Raw genomic sequence first — 24590 nt, forward strand, 5'->3', positions numbered from 1 at the left:
ATGGCCTAGATTATTATCTAGTCTATTACCAGGTATCGGATTGCTCGTGTTTGCTATTTAAATGGTGCTTCTTTCTTAAACTTTGTGAAATCTGCATTATTCATTGGCATCGCTTCACTTTTATTTGCCTTGATCTTGTACCCTGATATTTCTCCATATTCCTTCAATTTCTTATGTAATCCTTTTATTGATAATTCTGGTTCTGTTAAGTATACTATGATGTCATCTGGAAATAGACTGATTTTATATTGCTTCTCTTTTATTTTTATCCCTTATATTTTATTTTCTGTTCTTATCAGTTCTACCAAGATTTCTATAGCTAAAGCGAACAGTGAAGAAGATAGTGGAGATCCCTGCCTAGTTGACCTGCTTAATTAAAATTGGTTTGATATATATCCAATTACTGTCACCTTTGCCAATGGTCCCTTATATAATGCTTTAATCCAATTAATATATTTCTCTAGTAGGTTGAACCTCTGTAGTACTTTGAATAAATAATTCCATTCTACCCTGTCAAAGGCTTTCTCTGCATCTAAAGCAACTGCCAATGTTGGCGTCTTATTTCCTTGTACTGCATGGATTAAGTTAATGAACTTACATATATTGTCCGTTGTTTGTCTTTTCTTAATAAATCCCATTTGATCTAGTTTTACTATTTTTGGTACACAGTCGGCCAATCTGTTTGTTAATATTTTAGCTATTATCTTATAATCTGAATTAAGTAGAGATATTGGTCTATACAATGCTGGTGTTAGTGGATCTTTCCCCGTCTTTGGTATTACTGTAATTATTGCTGTTTTACATGAATCTGGCATGTTTTTTGTCTCTTCAGTCTGGTTCATTATTTACAGGAGAGGAGGAATTAATAAGTCTTTAAATGTTTTATAGAATTCTATTGGGAGTCCGTCCTCTCCAGGCATTTTATTGTTCGGTAGCTTTTTTAATATATCCTGTATTTCCTCTATTTCAAATGGTTTTATCAATTTGTTTTGCTCCTGTTCTTGAAATTTCAGTAGTTCAATTTTATGTAGAAATTCATCTATTTTGTCTTCTTTCCCTTCATTCTTAGTTCGGTATAATTGCTCGTGGAATTCCTTGAAGTTTTCATTGAACTCTGTTCGGTTATATGTAATTTGTTTGTCCTTTTTCCTTGATGCCAATACTGTTCTTTTAGCTTGTTCTGTTTTAAGCTGCCAAGCTAGTATTTTGTGCATTTTTTCTCCTAGCTCATAATACTTCTGCTTTATCTTCATTATGTTCTTCTCCACCTTATACATTTGTGGTGTTTCATATTTTAACTTTTTGTCCACCAATTGTCTTCTTTTTGTTGTATCTTCCCTTGTTGCTAGTTCTTTTTCTGTACTTACTATTTTACTTTCCAGCTGTTCTATTTCCTGATTGTAGTTCTTCTTCATCTTAGCTACATAACTTATTATCTGCCCTCTGATGAAGGCTTTCATTGCATCCCATAATATAAATTTATCTTTTACTGATTCTGTATTTATTTCAAAGTGCATTTTAATATGGCACTCAATAAATTCTCTAAAATCCTGTCTTTTAAGTAGCATGGAGTTTAATCTCCATCTATAAGTTCTTGGTGGGATGTCCTCCAATTCTATTGCTAATAACAGGGGTGAGTGATCCAATAACAATCTAGCTTTATATTCCATTTTTCTAACTCTCCCTTGGATATGGGCTGACAACAGGAACAGGTCAATCCTTGAGTATGTTTTATGAATATTTGAATAATATGTGTATTCCTTCTCCTTTGGGTGTTGTCTCCTCCATATATCCAAAAGTTGCATTTACTGGATTGATTTAACCATAAATTTGGCTACTTTGTTCTTTCTACTAGACTTTTGTCCAGTTTTATCCATCTTTGAATCCAAATTATGGTTAAAGTCCCCTCCTATCAATATATTCCCCTGCATATCTACAATCTTCAACAAAATTATCTTGCATAAACTTTTGATTCCCTTCATTAGGTGCATATATATTGAGCAAATTCCAGAGTTCTGAATATATCTGACATTTTAACATTACGTATCTGCCTGCTGTACCTATTATTTCCTCCTCTATTTTGAATGGTACATTTTTATTAATTAATATAGCTGCACCTCTGGCTTTTGAGTTATATGATGCTGCCATTATGTGCCCTATCCAGTCTCACCTTAATTTCTTGTGTTCCACTTCATTTAGATGCATTTCCTGCATGAATGCTATATCTATTTATTTATTTTTTCAGTAAATTTAATAGTCTCTTTCTTTTGAGTTGGTTATATATTCCATTAATATTTATAGTCATATAGTTCAACATGGCCATCTCATACTTTGTTTACATCTCATTTCTGCTTTTCCCTTTTCCCAATTTCCATTTCTCAGTTTTCGTTTATTAAACGCACTGTATGACAAGACTTCTAAAACATAAAATATTTCAACCATTCCCACATCTAAAATTCCATTGACCCCGAAGTGTCCCCTGCTCTCTGAGTCACCCCTTGTCCCTTGCCCGGCAACCACAACTCCCCTCTCCATTCGGACTGTGAACCCATTCGCAAGTGTGAACTAATATTGTAGTGATTGTTATTCTCTCCCACCCAATCCCCTCCAGAAAAGACTTTTATCTTCTCATTACAACAAAGCTCCCCCTCCTTTCTTCTCTTTTCCTTATTTATTTATTTATTTTTTAACCCCTCGTCTTTTTCCCCCATTCTCCCTTACTTCCCTTTTCTTCCCTCCTTTAGTTCTTACTTATACATTATTTTTACTTCTTTATATGTAGTTTGTCATCATTCTTTGTTCTTGTTACATAATTTCATCTCTCTTTCTGTCTTGCAAGCGTTCTGCAAATTCTCCTGCTTTCTCCGGATCCAATAACAGTTTGTTTTGCTGCCCCGGGATAACTATGTTAAGCACCGTTGGATACATTAACATAATTTTATAACCTTTCTTCCAGAGGATTGATTTTGCTTCTTTAAACTCCTTCCTCTTCTTCAGGAGCTCAAAACTTATGTCTGACTAGAAAAAAAAAATTGACCTTTGTATTCCAGTGGTTTTTTTTTGTCTTCTCTCATTTTATTCATTGCCTGCTCCAATATATTTTCTCTTGTGTATCTCAGGAATTTTACTAAAACAGATCTTGGTTTTTGTTGTGACTGTGGTTTCGGGGCTAATGTTCTGTGTGCCCTTTCTATTTCCATTCAGGGAATGCATTTCTGGCATTCCCAGGACTTTTGGGATCCATTCTTTTATAAATTCTTTCATATCTTTGCCTTCTTCATCTTCCTTAAGGCCCACTATCTTTACATTGTTTTGCCTACTATAGTTTTTGATTATATCCATCTTCTGAGCTAACAACTCCTGTGTTTCTTTCTTTTTTGTCACTTTCTTCCAATTTTCTTTTTAAGCCGTTCACTTCCATTTCTACTGCCATTACATGTTCTTCCAAATTTTCTAATCTTTTTTTCTACATCTGTTATGACCAGCTCTATTCTACTCACTTTTTCTTCTGTACTTTTCATTTTTCTTTTCATTTCACTAAATTCTAGTGTCAGCCATTCTTTTAATGCTTTCATTTGTTCTTGAAATTTTTTTTAAAAATCTATGTACTGTCCATTCATTTTACCTCCTATTCCTCTGTGAAGAGCTTTGTCTTCTTCTTCTTCTTCTTCTTCTTCTTCTTCTTCTTCTTCTTCTTCTTCTTCTTCTTCTTCTTCTTCTGTATCTGCTCTTTGGTTTGTCTCTTCTATTTCTCTTCCTTGCATCTGTGTCTCTTCTGACTTTCTTGTTGAGCTGCTTGTCTCAGTTTGTTGGGCATTTTTTTTTCCATGGTGTCTTGATGTTGGTCCTCTTCTTCTGGTTTGGTTATCTGTTGTGTCTCTAGTTTCCTTTTTTCTTTCTCACCCCTCCCGTTCCCGTTGTTTTCTTTATCTTCCATCTTGGAGCCCGGCTGTTGGGCCTCTCTCAGCTGGTTCCCCCTCCCATCGGTGATGTCCTTGTTGTGTGCAGTTGCACACCCCTGTTTGGCTCCGTGAGCCATTTTTGCAGTCCTGCAGTTTGTTGTGTCGCAACCCTGCGGGGTCTCCACTAGCCTCGGGGAGTGGGCTCCTCTTTCCATGGTGGGTCCCTGCTTTTTCGTGCAGATAAGGCCTTCATCTTTCTTTTCCGGCATCTTTCTTTCTTCTTTTCTTCACATTGTTTTTGGCTTTTCTTTCTTGGGTGCCATTTTCTCCACACCTTTATTTTTTATTTGTTGTGATTTGTGTGTCTGGGGCTTTGCTTTTTCTTCACTTTTTTCCTTCTTTTCTGGAGAGGGCTGGTATTCTCCTACTGGCCACTACTCCATCATGTGACTCCTCAAGTTTTGTTTGTCTTAAGGCAGATAAAAGTTGAGGTACATCATGTCTATTACATTTTTATGTATTATAATGTGACAATAAATAGAATCTAGAAGTAACATTTACAGGATGGAAATTGAGTTCTATTATTCTACCCTCATTTAAATTATCATTACTGATAGCAAAAACTGTAAAATTAGGTATACGTTTGTCTCCTGTCCATAAATCCTGAATGTTTATCTCAGACGCCAATGCTCAAAGCATGGACTCTGACATGTTTAATAGTTTTGGCCTTGAATGTATTTGTTTTTAAAAAAATCCTGGCATATCTACTAAAGTTACATGTACTGTATATTGGATATTACTAAATGCCAATTCACATCTTTGATCTGAAATTTGAAACTTAATTTTCATTTCCACAGATGCTTCTTAACCCCTATTGACTGTTTCCAGCTGCTTTTGTTTTAGACTTACAAAATCTGCAGTGTTTTGATTGTTAATTCAACCATTTGATTTTGAACGCCATGTGTTACGTTCGCTGCGATTTATTTAATAAACTTACTTCTTGTTATGCTGCCTGTTATTTAATTCCTTGCATGAACACCATCATAAAAGAGGACACATGCAGTATTTTATTGGAGCTCATTCAACATTTGTAGATGGCTTGCCTTCAAGATTATCATTTTTATATTTGTTTCTTTGATAATGAAGATACAAACTAATACTTTTGAGCAGAGAGAATTGTTTATAATTAGCATTTAGTTTTTAGATGATATTATGTCTCACAATAACTGTCATTAAGATACATTTCATGTTTTGTTACTTTCAGAAATTGTATGTGAATTTTTTTTAAATCAATTAAATTCATAATTAAGGGGTACAATGGAAAGAAAAAAATCACACTGGTATATCAAGTGAACTAGTCTTGGCCAGGTACAACTGAAGTTCAGATGAAATGAAACTCGTAATGTTTGGACCCAATACCCAATAATGATGTGTGTTTCTTTGGTACCTTTCTTTGCCTGACACACTCTTAAAATTCAAGAAAGTGATTTTCTCATTAGCCTATTGTTACTGTCATGTTTCTGTGTTACTTCTTAGGTAACTTAGAGATGCAGATTCAAATTAACAAAAGAGCTTTTACTCACTGATGCCTTCCACCTTCTCAGGAAACAGTTCACCCACACTCATACATATACATGTGCCCCACAGTGGTGCACTACAGTTACTACAGTGAGAAGAGTGTATTCTTATGCAGTTACAAAATAGTTCAGATTATCCTGACTATATCACTTCTTCTCAAGATAAAGAAAAAATTTAGTGTTCTTTATCATTTTCCAGTGCACCTTCAGTAACTGAACTCGTACACTAGTTTATTTACACAACTACTTTTAAATAGTTCTTATCAATATCGCACCGGTGGCAGTATGTTCCTTCATCATCTTGTATATTTGGCTGCAACCATTGGGTTCTGTGTAGCTGGTACACGTGTAGGTGATGTAGCTTTTTGTGCTTCATCTGACAACTGCTGTGTTTATGTTTAAGTGTTAGTGGTTGTGGTCTCTTCACTTGATACTTCATTTGATATTGGTGTTTCAGGCATTGCTGACATTAAAACTTTCTGCTTCATCACATCTTGTGTTGGCCGGATGTGAATTCTGTTCCTCCTCAGCTCATTGCCAGAGTCTGTCTTGACAATGTATGATCTTCATGTCTCAACTTCTCTGATGACCTTTGGTGGGGTCCATGTTTTCAACATCGGCTCTTGAATATGCACATGCTGCCCTCTGAAGAGTTATGGCAGTGTTTGTACATATTTGTTATAATGCTGGTGTTCTTCTTGTGTGTCAGCCAGACTTCTTCTGGTTTCCTCCTGGTCTTCTGGAGGGTGTATTTCACTTGTCAGAGTTGTTTTATATGTCCTACCATTTAGAAGTTCAGCCAGGGACTTCATATCATTCCTTAAAGATATTGCTTGTTATGACAGAAGAGCTAGGTATGGGTCTTCTTTTGTATTACACTTAACCAGTGTGTATTTTAGTTTGCACTTGTCTTTCAATGAACCCATGACATTTGGGGTGTATGGGGCTAATGTAGTGATAACAAACCCAGGCTCTACATCCAACTTTCTGAATTATTGTGATGTAAACTGTGTTCCATTGTCACATTTTACTTGCTCGGGTATTCCTTGTTCAGCAAAGAGCGCTCTCATTTCTGAGGTAATAATTGATGTTCTCAGTTTTTTCACTATTTTGACAAATGGAAACGTGGAGTAATTACAGGCTACATTTAAATACCATTCTTGATTCTTGGTGAACAAGTCTGCTCCCACATTGTGCAGGCCTGGCAGGTACTTCTGTGGAAATCATTTCCTCTTTTTGTTATGTATTTCTGTTGATCCTTTGGATATCTTCTTCATCTGGATCTCATAATTGACAGAGATCAATTGCAACTCCCAGCAGCTATCCAGACCTAGAATTGCTGGTCTGTCTACATCTACCACGTAGAATGTACAGAGGATATTCTTTCCCTTATGGCAGCCATTGATCATAGCTCTCCCTAGCTGCTTGATCATGGGTCCACCATAGGCTGTTAATGTGACTTTTGCTGTTTCCAGTACCCTTTTATTATGTTCTCTGGGAACATCTGGTGGTAGGGTCTGAGTGGAAGGATGTTTCTTTGTGATCCAGTATCCAGCTTCACTTTTAGGTTAAATATCATAAGCTTGTTCTTGATTGCGGTTTCCCTCCGCGCAGACTGGGCAGCTCTGGGTCAATTCCCTGATGTCCTCAAGTTGTGAGCTCTAACGAAGCAGTAGAGCCTAGTGACCCCGAATTGGCAAAGGTTGTTGTGTCGAGCTTGGAGGCAGGCTGTCTTCACATTGGCGCATGTCCATCTGGACATCGGGAAGCTCATTGAGCTTCCAGGGCCAGTAGAGGATCTTGTAGCTGTAGCTGGATAGCTCAATTCTCCACTTCAGGATCTTGTCATTCTTCACTTTTACCCGCTGTTTTTTATTAAACATAAAAGTGACTGCACCTTGGTCAGTCAGATGGGTGAAGGATTTGCCGGCCAGGTAGTGCCCCCAATGGTGCACTGGTTCCATTATGGTCTGAGCCTCCTCCTCAATGTCTGAGTGCCAGAGTGTAGTTAGCGGCGTGTAATGGAGACTGTGTAACTGAGAGAAGATAAAGGGTGATTTACCTTGGCCGGAGGAAAGAGAGAGAGAGGAAAAAAAGGGGATTTTTTTTGTTTTTGTTGCAAAATTTGTTTTTAAAAGGGGGGAAAAAAGGCAAGCTGGAGAGAATGGAGATGAAGAAAAGGATCACTCTGGAGCTGAGGAAGAGGAGCCCAGGTGAGGTGGCTGAGTTAGTACTCAACAATTGTCACAGCAAAGAAGGGAAGATTGATGGCTCCGGTGATTAAATTGATACACTGTTGTGATATACTACACACAACACTGAAATAATGACCACAAGCACACTTGGAGTTGTATTCAAGAATACTTTATTGGGCCTGCAGGATGAACTTTATATGCATTTCTGTTTCTGCCATTGCCGATGGAAATTATGTCACTAGCAATACAAATGGTTCTTCCTGTGCACGGGCTTTTTCTCCTCAATGAAGGAAATCCCACACCATCTTGTGAGCCAGCCTCTTTGCCGATGTGCGACTGCCATTTTGGGAGCCAGTTCATGTACGTAGTGAGTGGACTGCCACATGACATCCCCCCAGAATCGGCGATTCCCCTCCTGAAAACCAAACTCTGGGTCGGTCTCTGTTTGGGTCGTCTGCCCCTGAGCCATGGTGTGTGGACTTCCACCAGTTGGGCAAGTCTACATGCGCCGGTTTCAAGTCAATCATTTGTGGAGACTTTTTCTCTCAATATCCAAAACAAACATGGACCCATTGTTCATAAGCACCTTAAATGGCCCCTCATGCTGTCTCTGCATGGTGCCTGATGTGTCCTCCTTTACAAAAACAAACTTAGAGTTCTGCAGGTCTTTGGGCACGCAGGTCTGGGTCTGTCCATGCTGTGATGTCGGCATGGCAGCCAGTGTACCAAGCGTCTTGTATAGTCTGTCCAGGTCTGCCACAGGTTCTTCCTCTTGTCCCCATGGTGCTGGGATGAACTCGCCAGGGACGACCAAGCGTGCTCCGTAAACCAACTCAACTGACAAGGTGTCCAGATCTTCCTTGGGCATTGTGTGGATTGCTAGCAGGACCCAAGGAAGTTTGTCTATCCAGTTGAGACCCGTCAGGGGAGCCAAGAGCACCGACTTAAAGTGTCTGTGGAAACATTCTACTCTCCTGTTTGACAGCGGGTGGTATGCAGTCCTGTGGTGTAGCTACATTCTCCAAAGGCTGGCTAGGGCTGACCACAGGCTGGAGATGAATTGAACACCTCTGTCAGAGGTTATATGGGCCAGTAGTCTGAAATATGCCACCAAGGTTGCGATCAGTGCTCGGGTGCAGGAGTCAACGGTTGTGTCAGTGATTGGGGCTGCCTCTGGCCATCACATGAAGCAATCCACTATGGTGGGGAGGTACCATGCTCTTCACAACACTGGCAGGGGCCCCATGATATCTACATGGATGTGGTTGAACCTTTGGTGGGTGGATATGAACTTCTACGTTGGGGCTTTGGTGTGCTGCTGTACATTGACTGCTTGGCATTGCATTCACATTTTTCCCCATCCACTGACTTGTTTCATGATCCCATGCCACAAGAACCTCTTGGAGACCATCCGGATGGTTGTCCTGATAGATGGGTGCTGCAGTCCGTGTACGGAGTTGTAAACTCATTATCTCCATGCTGCCGGGACAATGGGGTGAAGCTGATCAGTAGTGATGTTGCACAGGAGGGTCTTCTTGCTGGGGCCCACTGGTATGTCTTGTAGTTGTAAACCTGAAACTGCAGTCCTGTAGCTGGGCATTTCATCATCCACTTGCTGCACTTCCACCAGTGCTACAAAGTCTACCCCCGAGGACATGGCCTAGATGGTTGGCCTGGAAAGTGCATCTGGTATTATGTTGTCCTTCCCCGAGACATATTTGATGTTGTTTGTGTACTCGGCGATGTAGGACAGATGTTGCTACTGGTGTGCTGACCAGGAATTGGATCTCTTCACTGTCATGAAAGTCAATGTCTTTTGTTCTGTAAAAGTGGTGAACATCCTACCCTCTACATATTTGAAAAGTCAGATGGCCAGGTACAGCATCGGGTACTCCTGGTTGAAGGTACAGTACTGAAGCTTGGGCAGCTTTAGGTATCTGCTGAAGAATGCCAGGGGTTTCCAGCACCCTTCGATCAACAGTTCCAACACCCCACCAACTGCTGTGTTAGAGGCATACACTGTGAGGGAGGTCAGGACCTTTGTCCTGGGATAGGTCTGCAGTGCGGCATCTGCTAGGGCTTCCTTTAGCGACTGCAGAGGCCTCATCCCAAGTGGTGTCTTTGGCCTGCACAACATCAGAGTGAAGAAGGAGTGCATGATGCAGGCCGCTGATGGGATAAAGCGGTGATAGAAATTCACTATGCCGACCAACTCCTGCAGGCCTTTGACTGTGTTGGACCTGGAAAATTGTAGGATGGCATCTATTTTAGTGGGCAGTGGTGTCACGCCATCTTTGGTAATCTTGTGGCCCAAAAAATCATTGGAGTTGAGTCTGAACTGGAATTTGGACAGGATGATCCTGAGGTCAAACTCGCTCAGGCTGGTGTAGAGTTTGGGGAAATGAATAAATGTTCCTGGCAACTGCTGCTGGCTATCAGGATATCATCCCGATAGATTAATGTAAAGTCCAGGCCACGGTCCACAGAATCCATTAGTCATTGGAATGTCTGTGCGGCATTCTTCAAGCCAAATGGCATCCAGAGGAACTCAAACAAGTTGATGGCTGTCTTGGTGATGTCTTCGGGGTGTACCAGGATCTGATGGTATTCCTAGACGAGGTCTACTTTGGCAAAAAAAGCTTGCCCCGTGCAGGTTCACTGTGAAGTCCTGTATGTGTGGCATGAGATAACAGTCTGGAGTTGTAGTCTAGTTCAGTAGGCGGTAGTCACCACATGGTCTCCAGCCCCCGGCTGCTTTGGGCACCGTGAGTGGTGGGAGGCCCATGGGGTGTTGGATTGCTGTATAATCCCCTATTCCTCCATCCTCTTGAACTCCTCCTTCACTTAGTGGAGTTTGCCCAGGGGAATTCTCTGTGCTCTGACACGGAGTGTTGGTCCATGTGTCAATATGCAATGTTTCACTCCATACTTGGGCATGGTTGATGTGAATTGTGGGGCCAGCACCAATGGGAATTCTGCAAGAATCCTGGTGAACTTGTCCATCGAGAATGTGATGTAGTCCAGGTATGGGGCTGGTAACCTGGCTTCACCCAAGGGGAATGCGTGGAACATTTTGTCATGTAGGTCTTCTCCCCTGTAGAATGACCAGCAGGCTGTGCGCTTGCTGAAAGTCTGCCCCCAGGACCGGTGGGCCACGATAGCTGGTGTGAAGTCCCATGTGAATTTACTGTTGCCAAACTGCAGCTGGACTGTGTGGCTGCCATAGGTCCATATCGCAATGCTATACTCCACCCTCAGAGTGAGTCCGGTCATCCTGTTGCAGGTGTCATGCCTCGTCGGAGGCAGGATGCTGATCTCTGCTACTGTGTTGACCAGAAAGCAGTGTCTGGACTGTTTATTCTAGACATACAGGAGGCTGTCCTGATGACCAGCCACCATAATAATCAGCAAAAGGTGGCCCTGGCATTTTCTGGGAATGTGCAGGGTTGGCAATAACGGTGGGCTTTTGTGCCCCTGCGCTGGTGGTAGAAACATCCCTGCTTGTTTGGTTGTGAGCACTTTGTTGCTAGGCACGATCTGGCCTGTTGCTGATTGTGGGGCCTTGTGACCTGTCCAATGGCCATCATGCTCTCCTTCATGGCCTTCCACAGTATAGCTGCCTGGGCCACCAGCTTCCAGGGGTTACTGAAATCAGTGTCGGTCAGTATTAGCTGTACATCCTTGGGTAGGTGCTCCAACATGTTGCAGGATATGTGTCCTTCAGCCAGGGTCAGAATCTCATTCATTAATGTTGATGGGAGTCTGTCCCCCAAACCGTCCAAGTGGAGCAGGCATGTGTCTTACTTGCGTGGTGAGAGATCGAAGGTCCTTATGAGCAGCTTTTTAAATGATGTAAATTTGCCCTCTTCTGGAGGTAATTGTATGAAGTCTGTGACTCAAATTGCCGTTTTCTCTTCCAGGGAGCTTACTAAATAATAGTAGTGCTTAGAGTCTGAGGTTACTTGCCTGATTTGAAACTGGGCATCAGCTTGGTCAAACCCCATGCATGGTTGTGACGTCCAGAGGTCAGTAGTTTCAATGCGACTGCGTGTATGAATGAATCAGTCACTGTTGGTCCAAATAGCGTCTGGAACATTGGGGTCACCAATTGTAGCAATGTATTACACACAGCACTGAAATAACAACCACATGCATGCTTGGTGCTCAAGAATAATTTATTTGGGCCTGCAGGCCCAATGTTAAATGCACTTCCATTTCTGCCGTTGCCAGCAGAAATGACATCACTAGTGAATACAAAGGTTCTTCCCGCGCATGGGCTTTCTCTTCTCGATGAAGGAAACCCCATGCCATCTTGGGAGCCAGCCTCTTTGCCAATGTGTAGTCACCATTTTGGGAGCCAGTTCACGTGCATAGTAAGTGGGCTACCATAATGCTATGAATAACTCTTGTCAAACTAGAAGTCATGATTAAACAGGCTTTAATCACCATAAACTGCAAGCACCTCACATGTTGCTGGTCCAGTTCCAAGGCAGGTAGTGAGGGAGGGGTTTGAGCATAACCACCTTTATGGGAATTCTGAGGGGAGGATTCACAGGTGCAGGGGCAGGCCAGCCTTGCAATACATTCGAGTTAGACAGCACTGACAGTTACACAGTGGTTCATCCACACCTATATCTCCAACTGCAGACTTCCTATCCCATTCTGTAATTATGCCTTCTTTATCTTTGCCTTGAAGCCATTGCTGCACTAATTGCAGTTTGAACCATTCACAGATTTAGTGTGCAGGGATTTCTAAATCAGTCTCTTGTGCCGAATGCTGACATTCTTTTAAATAGGCTCATTGAACAAAGCAGGAATAGTTGGCTACTCTGCAATAGCTGCATGCCTTGGCTGTTCTTTTGCCATTGTATCAAAGGCTGTGTAAAATTGTGGAAATTGCAAAGGACTGACTTCTCTGACACTTTTAATAAAGCCCCACATCACATTAACATAGAGACAGAAAGACAATGGGATTCGATAGTCCAGAGAAACCTTACAGACTGAGGAGGAATTTGGCATGTTCCTTTTCTGTAACATTACTGGGCATTTGAGGAATCACATCATGAAAATTATCATAAAATCATCATCCCAATTGATTAACAAACAGCTTTCACTAAAGGTTATCCTTGCATGGTTTGATTACTTCAATTCCACACCACATTAACACAGATGTTAATGCTCTATGCAGTGGATACGGAAGCAAATGTAGCTGCCAAGCAAAGCACTGAGAAAGACATTGAATGAACCAATTAAAGCCAACCCAGGCAGTGAATCTGAAGAAGACTTGAATAATTCCTAACACTATTCAGTTGTGGGGCCCTCCTCATTAATGCTTTTAGTTGGAAGATGTGTCTCATAAACAAGGCAGCAATAGAACATATATACAAATGCATTGACTTTTGGATAACAGAGTGGAAGCAGAGAGATATGTGATCACATAGGCATGTATCTTTAAATTGTTGATTATGCCTCAATGTTTCAGAAGCAAAAAGGGCAAGGAATGGAGTTTCAACATCATTGAAATGAGTTGAATTAGTTGAAAACCCTCCAATAGCTGTGATCAGATGTGGACATTATATATTTGAATAACACACAAGATGCTAGAAGAACTCAAAGGGTCAAGTGGCATCCATGGAAGGCAAATACTTAGTCAACATTTTGGCCTGTAACCCTGCATCAGGAGTAGCAAGATCTGGTGACACCCCCCCTTGTTTTCTCTAACCCACCTCACATGCTTTCCCTAAATTTTCCGGCCCATTCCTGCTCTTTTTTAAAAATCTTTTTCCCCTTCCGCATTCTTTCTACCTGCCTGTCACCCACACCTTCATTCCTTTAGCTAACCACCCCCTTTCCTTCCTTCCTTCTATCAGAATGCATCCCCCTCAGCCTCTTTCTCTTATCATTTATGAGTTTCTTACATTTTTTTCTATTTTTTCCCTTTACTATTCACCTTTCATCTGTCAACCAGTGCTCTTCCCCCTCTCTCCTCATCCTATTATTCTACCACTTTGTGGTAGGGTTATGGCCTGAAATATAGACTTGCATCAGACTTCAACAGGGATTTTATCTGAAGGCAGGACCTGACATTGGAGTCAGGTAACTCAGGCAGTTAGATTTGAAAAGCTCAGATCAGCAGGAAGCTGATTGGGCAATAAAGATCGATTCAGGGAACTTGTGACATGGATAGTATTAATTCACTTCAACTCAGCAGTCTAGGAAATGTTACTATTGTCTGGAGTTCCACACAGTACAAGCAGCTGTGAGTAGGATATTTACAACTAACTAGTTGTCAGGAGCAGTGCTGATCGCCGCTGATAAGGTAAGTGATGTGACATGCAGGGGTAATAGTGAGCAGGTGTGTTAAGCGTCAGTATATGGGTTATAAATCTCAGTAGAAGGAGGAAAATGAGAGTGCCAGGATCACCTGTGTGGCAGTGAGCCAATGAGAAGATCAGTGGAGTTTAGCTGGGTGGTGTTTGGGGAGTTGAAGAATGCAATTTTGTGTCCAGTTGAATAATAAAATAAAGTTGACTTCTGGTGTGCAAGTGAGTGTATTCTTTATTTATTTATAAACTGTGGTAAACCAGTGCCGTTACAAGTGGTGTTCCCATGTGTCGCACCGCTTATATCATTTACAGTAGCTGGCACTCCTGATGAAGGTAAGTACACAACCACAACAGCCCCTCCAACTCTGAGCAATGCAAGGAGGTGACTGATTGGAACTATCCAGCTATGTAATGGTCCACGGATCTGACAGCTGTTGCATATGGGTCCAAAATAATCTCCTAGGGAATGATGACCTTGTGGTGATTATTATATCCTGAACAATTCTACTGTGCCTGACTGATACAGCATCCCCAGTTTACAAGACTTTTCAGCAAACCTCCAAGGCAAATATGAAATTGTGAAAATAGATCTAGTACGTGCTTACTCTCAGATTCCAATTGAGCATTTTGATGTTGATAAGATGGCAGTAATTAATCCTTTCAGCACAGTTGAGTTTCTGCAAATGTAATTTCATTTGCAAAATGCAGTGCACACATTCCAACGGTTTATGGACCACATGCTCTCTGGCCTTGATTTTGCATTTTTTTTTACATCGACGATATTCGGGTTGCAACTGTGAAGTGCTACCTTATCTCATTTTAGGGATTGATGAATTTGGCATTGTGATCAAGCCCAGTAAATGTGTTTTTGGTGGTGCTGATTTTGGTTTTTTTTGGACATGGCAACATAGTATTTTGTCTGATGAATCAAAAGTGCGAGAGATTCGAGAATTCTCTGCACCCGTTACATTTGGCCAGTTGTGACATTTTTTTTTATGCATGACAAATTTTTATCGCCGATTCTTGCCAAATGCTTCTGCATCTCTATTACTCCTTATTGAACTACTGAAAGGATCTGATAGGTCTGTCTCCAAAAGACCATTAACTTTGGGAGATTATGCTGTGCATGCTTTCAATAATGAGAGGACTGCGCTTATGAATGATACGATGCTTGTACATCAAAAGCCCAATGAGTTGCTCTGTCTTACCACAGATGCATTTGCTAGTGAGCAAATGTGAGCAATGTTAGAACAACCAATTCATGAACAATTGGAACCTCTGCCGATTTCTTTTCAGCCAGGCTGTCACCAACTCAGGCAAAATATAATACGTTTAGTCGATAACACTTGGCCATCTACAGCACAATTCTAATTATCCAAAATCAGATTCTCCAAAATCCTCATTTATCCATTTTTTTTCAGAGCCTAACTGACCTCACAGGTTGAAAAACAATTCACTCAATATGAAATTAGAACAACTGTCCTAACTTCAGATAACTCCCTCCCCTCTCTCTTTCCATTTCTTCTTTACCTTCCCTTATTGACATTTTTCTCCAACTTAAACTGCGCACTGCCGTCTACCAGCCACAAGCAATCAGAAGAATCCCTTGTCCTGGCATTATCAAGGAGGGCGGCCTCCCGGTAGGAGTGAGACCTCAGGGTCAGTGATGTTCTGCCCACTTCCCTTCATTCCTATCCCCTTCCTCCCTCCTCTCCCCTTCCTCCCTCCTCTCCACTTCCTCACACCTCCCTCCCTCTCCCATTCCTTACCTCTCTTCCCTTCCCTCCCTCCTCAGTACAATGTAGCTCCCAACTCTGAACCCTCCTCTCAGCCTACTACCACACACCTGACTCCCCAATGTGCATGTTTGGTCGCAAGTGTCAATAAGAGGAGCATAAGCGCTATCTTATCTCATTATTTGAGAGATTCATGAGTTTGGCATTGTGATCAATCCCTGTCATGTGTTTTTAGCACTGATGATCTTGTTTTTTTTGGATACAGAGTTAGGCAACTAGTTACAACTTAGGGGAGGATTCAGAGTCAGGACTAGGGAGTTAGAGCTCTGGTGACTGAGGAGGCAGGAGCCTGTTGCCTAGCCAGTAAGTGTTCCACCAGCCCGGGAAGCCTCCCCGGGGATTGGCAATATCATGGTCGGTCTCAGTGATCGGCGGCGGCATAGCAACCAGCATTTGTTTTGGTGAGAATTAAATATTATTTTCATGCTTAAAAAGCCTTCATTTGTTTGTTGTTGTTTAAGCATTGATACAAGTGATTCTGGGCTGTTTTTTTTTTAAATGACCAGTTCTCCGATAAAACCATTTATCCGACATAGGCTCGGTCCTGACCATTTGGAGAATCAGAGTTGTATCTCACAGGGAAACATTTCTTCATTTTCATGTTTAAATCAGACTTTGATAGTTAAAATCAAAAATGCTTGGGAACAAGATTTAAATTTGACTATGGTGGATGTGGATTGGGACACAATTCTTGAGTTGGTTCATACCTCTTTGTTATGTGCTCAACCTTGTCTTTTACAAATCAAAGTGATGCGTAAAGTGCATTTGTCTTTGGCTAAATGGTGTCGCTTTTATTTTAATATGACTCTCTGGTGTAGCAGGTGTAAGAATGCAGAAGCATCATTAATTCATATGTTCTGGACTTCTCCCAGTCTAGCAAAATACTGGAGAGGTTTGCCTTAATTTGTCAAAAAATTTCAATATAGATTTAATATGGAATCCTTTGGTGGCCCCCTTCGGTACAACAGGAGGGAATGATTCTTCTTTATCTTTGGTTCAGACTTGTGCCATCTTTTTGCCTCTCTTATAGAGATGTGTGTGATTTTACTTAAATAGATGGATGCTGCCCCGCCTACTCATGATCAGTGGTTGTGTGACATGGATTGAACATTGTTTGAACATAGGAAAGATTTGATATTCAATTAATAATTCAGATATAAGATTACAGAAGTTATGGGGATCATTTATTACTCAGTATCTTACTTTATACTTTTACTTAAATGCAATTTAAATTGTTTCACTTTTATCTTTTCCACTTTTCTATTTTTTTTAAATCTTTGTTTTTCCTTTAATACCAGTCACACATAGCATCTGAAAACACAGCTAGGTAAGGAGTTTGAGTTTTTCTCCTCTACTATTTTCTTCTTTTATTAAAATATGATTAGTTTTTCCAAAAAAAGTATATTCTATTTAAAATATAAATTATGAATATGATTTACAATTTATATCTTATTTAGTTTATATAACTGTCCATGCTATCATATTGAATTGTACTCTTTTTGTTTGTATATGTTTTTATTAAAATCAATAAACTATTTCAAAAGGAAAAAAAGGAACATTTCAACTTTTTATTGGAAGGTTGTCCTCTCACCATTTATACAGATCACCAGCCTCTTGTGGATACTGTGAGTACAAGCACACATTTCTTATCACTCAGAGAGATTCAGCACTTGGACTTTATCCTACAATTTTCATCGGCCATATGGCACATCCGAGGAAAAGTGAATGCCATGGCTGATGCCTTATCTAGTCATGATATTGATACCTTACGTACAACTATTGCCATTAATTTCACTGCCATGGCTTGTGCACAGCAGACCGATTTTGATCTGGTATCGCCGGATCAACTCTGGTCTCCATCTTCAAGATGTGAACCTGGATGAATCAGATGAAAAGTTAGTCTGTGATTTTTTTTTTCCCCTACAGGAAAGCCAAGGCCTTTTGTGCCAGCAGCTTTGAGGCGGGAGATTTTTGATACTCTTCATAATCCCTCGCATCCTGGTAGAAGAACATCAATCAAACTAGATATAGAGCATTTTACCTGGCCTCAGGTTGGATTATGGGCAAGAACCTACTTGCCGTGTCAACGTTCTAAAGTCTCCAGAAACACAAAATCCAAGGTGGGGGATTTTTGTTGTTCCAAATTCCCATTTCCAGCATGTGCACCAACACTTGGTAGGCCCATATCTGCCATCCTGGGGAGATATCTTTCTCCTAGCAGGTAGCAGGAAACCATTCCTCTCACTGACATGTCTGCAGATATGGTTGCTAGAGCTATTGTGGTTCATTAATTCCATGTTTCTGTTCTGACTACTATTACAATAGATCAGGGGTGGCAGTTCAAGTTGGCGTTGTTCTGAGCTCTCACTGATCTTCGTGGCACTACCCATATTCACATTATGGCTTAGCATAATGTGATGGTAATTATGGTACCATCATAATGGTATGATGGTACCAGGTCAACATCCTTGTTGAGCGTTTCCATCAACAATTAAAGGCAGCAGTAACAGCAAATGGTGATGATTCTGTGATGATCAAACATTTGCCTATGGTTCTCCTTTGCGTACATACAGCTGTTAAGGCAAATCTTAGATGTTCAGCTCAGAGCTAATATATGACAAGTGAGTTTGTGAATCCAAGTCCAAGCACAGTGCTCTATGATACAGCTAGTTACGTTGATCATCTTCAGGAAAACGTGAGATTACTCCAATCTACATCACCTGCAATTCATGTGCTGAATGGTTTACAACACTGTGCTCATGTATTTCTCCATTGTGATGCAAACCATTTCAGACAGTTTACGATGGTCTTTTTTAGGTCTTATGACACCAGTCAAAGACTTTTGAGATGAACAGGAATGGAAAATCTGACACACTTTCTATCGACAGGTTGAAGCCAGCATATTGACAGTCCATGTTCTGCATCAGACCCAGCGACAGAAGACCAACTGCAACCTTGCCAGTCAGACTGTGCATCGCCTGTCTTCCACTATCTTATGAACTGTCAGCCCTGCGGACCATTAGATAGTGGGACAGCTTAAATCAGTCATCTCCTTGCATTGCTCAGAGGTGAAGGGAGGGGAGGGGCTGTCAGGGTTGTGCACTTACCGTCATTGGCATGATGCTGTCTGCCGCTGATGACGTAAGCAATGCAATGTATGGGGGTAATCGTGCGCATGTGCAGGTGTGTGAAGTGTCAGTATACGGGTGATGAATCTCAGATGCAGGAAGAAAAGGGTAAGAATGTTAGGATCACCCATGTGGCAGTTAGTCAATGAGACAGTCAGAGTTGTTTAACTGGGTAGTATTTGGGAGTTGAAGAATGCAATGTTGTACCAAGTGAATAATAAAAGAAGTTGACTTCATGATGTGCTGAACGAAATGAGTCAATGTATTCCTTATTTGTTTGTAAGCTGTGGTAAATCTGTGCCATTACCATCTTATTTCTACATGCCTGGCTGCAGCAGGTAAGAATGTTGATGCATCTGTACATTGTACTTATGTATTAAACAATAAACTCATCATTATCTCATCTCAAAAATTCCTATTCAAATGAGCTCATGGATTCTATGCCAGGTCTAAGCTGGTGCAGGATCTGTGAGCTGATTCTCCATTGTAACTGCTGAGAAATACAGCAAGCTCCTGCTCTGTGGTTGGATGCATGTAATGGGAGTTTTATAGAGCTTTTGTGCAGAAATCAAGAAAAATCTGGATGATGGCAAATTTAGACTTTTGGATTGTTGTGTATATTTGGATAAATCTGCAAAATTTTAGGACCCAGGTATTTATTTAGCAATAAGAAAATGCTGCAGGGTTGTCAAAGACTGTGCTAAATCCCTGGCTAAGGTATTGTCAGTGCACGTGAATTAAGCTAATGATAGACAGCATGCATGAAACATTTATGGCAGCAGATTGTGAAGATGCAGGAAGATGTCAACTTCAGGAAAATAATCGTAGTGTGCAATAGACATTATCAATCATGATGTTTGACACATGGTACATCATAGAACTTGTTTTGATTTTTCAAAGTTTGACAGAATATTAATTATAACAAGCTTATATCGCGTGCAACATTGTTTCTTTTTTTTAGAACTGTTGTTCAATGGCACAGATAAATATTGCATGACACTCAATGCTTCATTCAAAGGCCTCATTCCAATGAACTGTGACAGTCAAAAAAATTAGGCTGCCTTTCTTTTTCTGTCACTAACAGCTCTTTTGTCCCATTTTGACAGTTGCTCTTTTATTTCAGATTTCCAGCATTTGAGTATTTTCCCGTTTGAATTTTGAATGAAATGAATCTCTGATGTGCTTTGGTAAGATTCCAATTCTTCACTATAAATGAGTAAGGACATTCTACACCATTTTACAATAAACATAAAAGAGATCATAAGCTGTTAATGCATTCATGTAGAAAGGGGAAACAACTGATAACTAACAAAAAACGTAAGTGGACGGAACACAGATTATAGTACTATTAAATATATAAGAAATCATTTGAAAAGGGAATGGTGCCAAATAATTCATACAAGTTTCACACATTTAAAAAGGTAGGTAGATCTAATCCAAGAGTATCAAGACCAATTAAATACCATTCATAGGAAAGATAACATTTTATCTAATGCAGGTTATGTAATTATGGAGATATCTAGATTTTGAAAATATGATTTACTATTCAAAACTCTATGTTATGCATCTACATTCTGTCCACAATAGTCATTCTGAGCTCTCAGTTGCATGCCATTTCAACTCGTTTTCCCTTTCTCACACAGACCTGTCTGTCCTGGGCCTTCTCTTCTGTCAGAGTGATGCCCAATATAAACAAGAGCAACAGAACCTCATATTCCACCTGGACAGTCAACAGCCCAACGGCATGAACATTTTTTATTTTGCATTCAGGTAATGAGTTGCCTCACTCTTCATTTTGATCTTCCCCACTCCTTTCCTTTTTAGTCCTCTTTCCTATCTTCCCCCACCTAGCCCCTCTCAATACACATCCACAAACCTTTGTTTTAATTCCTCACCCCACTAGATTTTTTTGTTCTCTCTCTCATCATACTACCATTCCCAGCTTTTCTTATAGATACTAGCACTGACAACCTTTGTATAATCACCCATTCCATCCTGTAGGACTCATTTTCCTGCACATGATCCCTTTAGTTCTCTTGCTTTTCTTGGTATCTACCAATCTACTGCCTCTGTTCATCATATATCACCTCTACCCGGTTTAACAATCTGGGACCCTTGTCTCACCTCTCTCACTCTGTCTTCTTTGCACTGGTTCCTCTACTATATTTCTCCAGTCTCTATAAAGGCTGAAACATCACCCACACTTTGCTCCCAGTGATGCTGCTCGATCTTCCGAGTTCCTCCAGCAGATTATGTTTAGCTTCCAATTCCAGCATTTGCTGTCTCCTATATATCTCCTATTAAGAGGTAAATTTGCACAAGTAAATTTACAGATTTTAATAAAGTAGACCAGATGAAAATCTTCATGTTCAGGAGGTTTGATGGGTTCACGTAGAGATGAGAATACAGCAAAAGGCCATAAATAGAAATTGGACATTAATAAATATAAAGGGGCGGGTGGCATTATCCAAAGTGGAATGAGCTTCCGGCAGACGTGGTCGAGGCGGGATCATTGGTTACATTTAAGGATAGCCTGGATAGTTACATGGAGAGGAGAGGACTGGAGGGGTATGGACCGGGTGCTGGTCAGTGGGACTAGGAGGGTGGGAACTTGTTACAGCATGGACTAGTAGGGCCGAACTGGCCTGTTCTGTGCTGTAAGTGGTTATATGGTTATATGGTTAAAGAATTATTAGAATCTGCAATGTTCTACCATTCTTCCATTCCATTAAAAAATATGAAATACTATGACAGAATAAATCTATGGTAACTCAGACAGTTTTTTTTAGAAAAGTAGACTTATAGGGTTGCAAAAAGTGCCCCAAAATTGAGAAGTGGGAAGATTTAAGACCCAGCAGAAGATGAATAACTTGAGTGAAGGAAATCATCTGATGCCTGGTCTTTGTCCACAGTAGTGCTTCCAAATTGACCCCTGGCTCAGTAAATGGTAGAAATGAAAGCAGCATTACAGCTTTCCCAGTGCAAGCTGCTGTCTGTACCCACTCTTTGCATTATTATCTGGAGACTCTCCTCACCTTTTCACACCCTCACTCCCCCCCACCCCCCCCCCCCCCACCCCCAGCACCATAGTCAATCATGATCAAGGAAGAAAGTAACTGATCAGATTGTGGTGGCACATATACTCGTAGCGGGGCAGCCACGAGAAGATGACGCCATCAGGGGACCTCCTTGCCTCGTGGCTTTAGCCCAGCGTTCGCCTCAGGCAGCCATAATGATGTCACTACACATGCGGCGGCAGAGATCACGCTGCCCTTAAAGGGGTGTGTGTGGGATTTGAATTAAACAGACGTTGAGAACCTCCAACATGGTGGTCATTAGTCTCCTTCATCGTAGCTGCTGCTACATTGGTGACCCCGATGAGTCCAGACATTTTTCTGGCCTCCCAGCGTGGATCCCACAGAGATCAACGCTGTCGCGGTGAAACTGCCCCCTTTCTGAACACATCGCCCACATACGTGGTTTGGGAAGGCGGAGGTGCAGTTTCACCTCAGGAACATTTCTTCAGACACCATGATATCGACGAGGAGACCGCGGCCAGAGTGGACGACCTCATCCATGACCCGCCGGCTGAGGGTAAATATCCTACCCTCAAGAACCTCCTTCTTGGCACATTCGGTCTTTCCCCACAGCAGTGCGCCTTCAGACTCCTGCATCTAGATGGGCCAGGAGACAGAACAATGTTGGCCCTGATGGATGGGATGCTGGTGCTGGAGGAGGATCACAAGCCCTGTTTCTTGTTCCACCAGATATTCTTGGAGCAGATGCCTGAAAACATTCAACTCCTGCTGGCAGACGAGGACTTCATGGACCCACAGAATGTCGCGGCCCGAGCAGACACACTCTGGCGAACTAAAAGGGAAAATGAAGCTGTCCTCATCCAGGTCACCTGCCCCACCCCCGCCACCAAGCAAAAGGCGGAGTAGCACCACCCTACCTGGTGCTTCTACCACCAACGCTGGGGGGGCGCAAGCAGCCCTATACCTTTCAGGGAAATGACTTGGCTAGCCACCGTTGATGGCTGCGGCAACTAGCCATGCGAACAGCCTCCTGCATGTGACCAATAAGTCCACCGGCTAGCATTTCCTGGTGGACACTGGAGCAGAACTGAGCATCTTACCACCAACCGCCCTCGAGACCCACTCCCAAGCACGGGATCCCACCCTAAGGGCAGCCAACGGTTCCGCTATTAAAACCTTCGGCACCAACAGGGTACAGATCCAGATTGGGAAAGACAAGTTCCGCTGGAGGTTCGTGCTGGGCTCAGTGGGTACTGCGTTGTTGGGGGCCAATTTACTCAGAGCGCATGGCCTGCTGGTGGATGTTAAGGGCAAACAACTAGTCAACATTCACTCTTTCCACTCAGTCCGCCTCGATGCTGCGGAAGTCTGCAAGCTGGAGATAGCTGCCATCACTGCTCCAGGGACGAGTATTCCAGCATACTCGACAAGTTCCCCACCATCCCACATCCGCAGTTCAGCTCCGCCATGCCCCAGCATGGGGTCTATCACCACATCTCCATGCAAAGTCCCCCCCACCCCCCGCTGCACACCAAGTCCAGGCGACTACCGCCCGAGAAGCTACAGTTGGCCAAAGAGGAGTTCTCCCGCCTGCAGGAGTTGGGCATTGTCCGCCGATCCGACAGTCCCTGGGCCTCCCCTCTCCACATGGGCCCCAAGTCTTCTGGGGGCTGGTGTCCCTGCAGGGATTATCGGCACCTGAACAACACAACTATGCCGGACAGTTATCCCATCCTGCACATTCAAGACTTCACAGCAAACCTGCACGGCGCCCAGGTCTTCTCAAAAGTCGACCTGGTACGGGGCTACCATCAGATCCGGTCCATCCTGAAGACATTGGTAAGACCACGATCATCACCCCGTTCGGGCCATTTGAATTCTTGTGGATGCCCTTTGGACTTAAATATGCAGCCCAGACTTTCCAGCAACTGATGGACGCAGAGGGCAGGGACCTGGACTTTGTGTTCATATACCTCAATGACATTCTTATTCCCAGCCGTGACCACAAGGAGCACAAGGTCCATCTCCATACCCTGTTTTCCCGTTTGGCAGAGTTTGGCCTCACGGTCAATGTGACCAAGTGCCATTTCCTGGGACACAACATCTCGGCGGCCAGAGCCGCTTCGGCATCAGAAAAAGTTGCGGTCGTGCATCAGTTTCCAAAACACATCACCCTTAAGGGCCTGCAAGAGTTTGTTGGTATGGTGAACTTTTACCATCAGTTCATCCCTGGTGAGGCCTACATCATATGGCCATTATTCTCGATGATTGCTGCAAAAGATAAAGTCCTGGTTTGGTCGGAAGAGGTGGAGGGTGCCTTTGCAACACCAAAGGACGCACTGGCGAGCGCCACACTATTAGCCCAGAGGCCCACACCGCGCTCTCGGTAGATGCCTCGGTCATGGCCATTGGGGGTGTGCTGGAGCAGTGGATCGATGGCTGGTGACGCTGGCTGGCTTTCTTCAGTAGGCACCTTCGACCTCTGGAGCTCAAGTACGGCGCCTTCGACAGGGAGCTCCTGGCCCTGTACCTGGCCATCCAACAATTCCGGTACTTCTTGGAGGGCAGGTTGATCATTACGTTCACCGATCACAAGCCACTCATGCAGGCCCTCGCGATGGCCAAAGA

At 42.3% G+C, this 24590-nt stretch overlaps 1 long non-coding RNA gene across 1 annotated transcript in view; it reads right to left on the minus strand.

Annotated features, from left to right (window-relative positions):
• The window catches only part of LOC138757517 (uncharacterized), a 74789-nt gene that overhangs the window by 41418 nt on the left and 8781 nt on the right, over window positions 1-24590 (minus strand). The window contains exon 2 of the long non-coding RNA XR_011353639.1: window positions 21049-21221. This is a non-coding gene — a long non-coding RNA (uncharacterized lncRNA). The remainder of the gene's footprint in view (window positions 1-21048; window positions 21222-24590) is intronic.

Source organism: Narcine bancroftii, chromosome 3, assembly GCF_036971445.1.
Source record: "Narcine bancroftii isolate sNarBan1 chromosome 3, sNarBan1.hap1, whole genome shotgun sequence".
Taxonomy (NCBI): Eukaryota; Metazoa; Chordata; class Chondrichthyes; order Torpediniformes; family Narcinidae; genus Narcine; species Narcine bancroftii.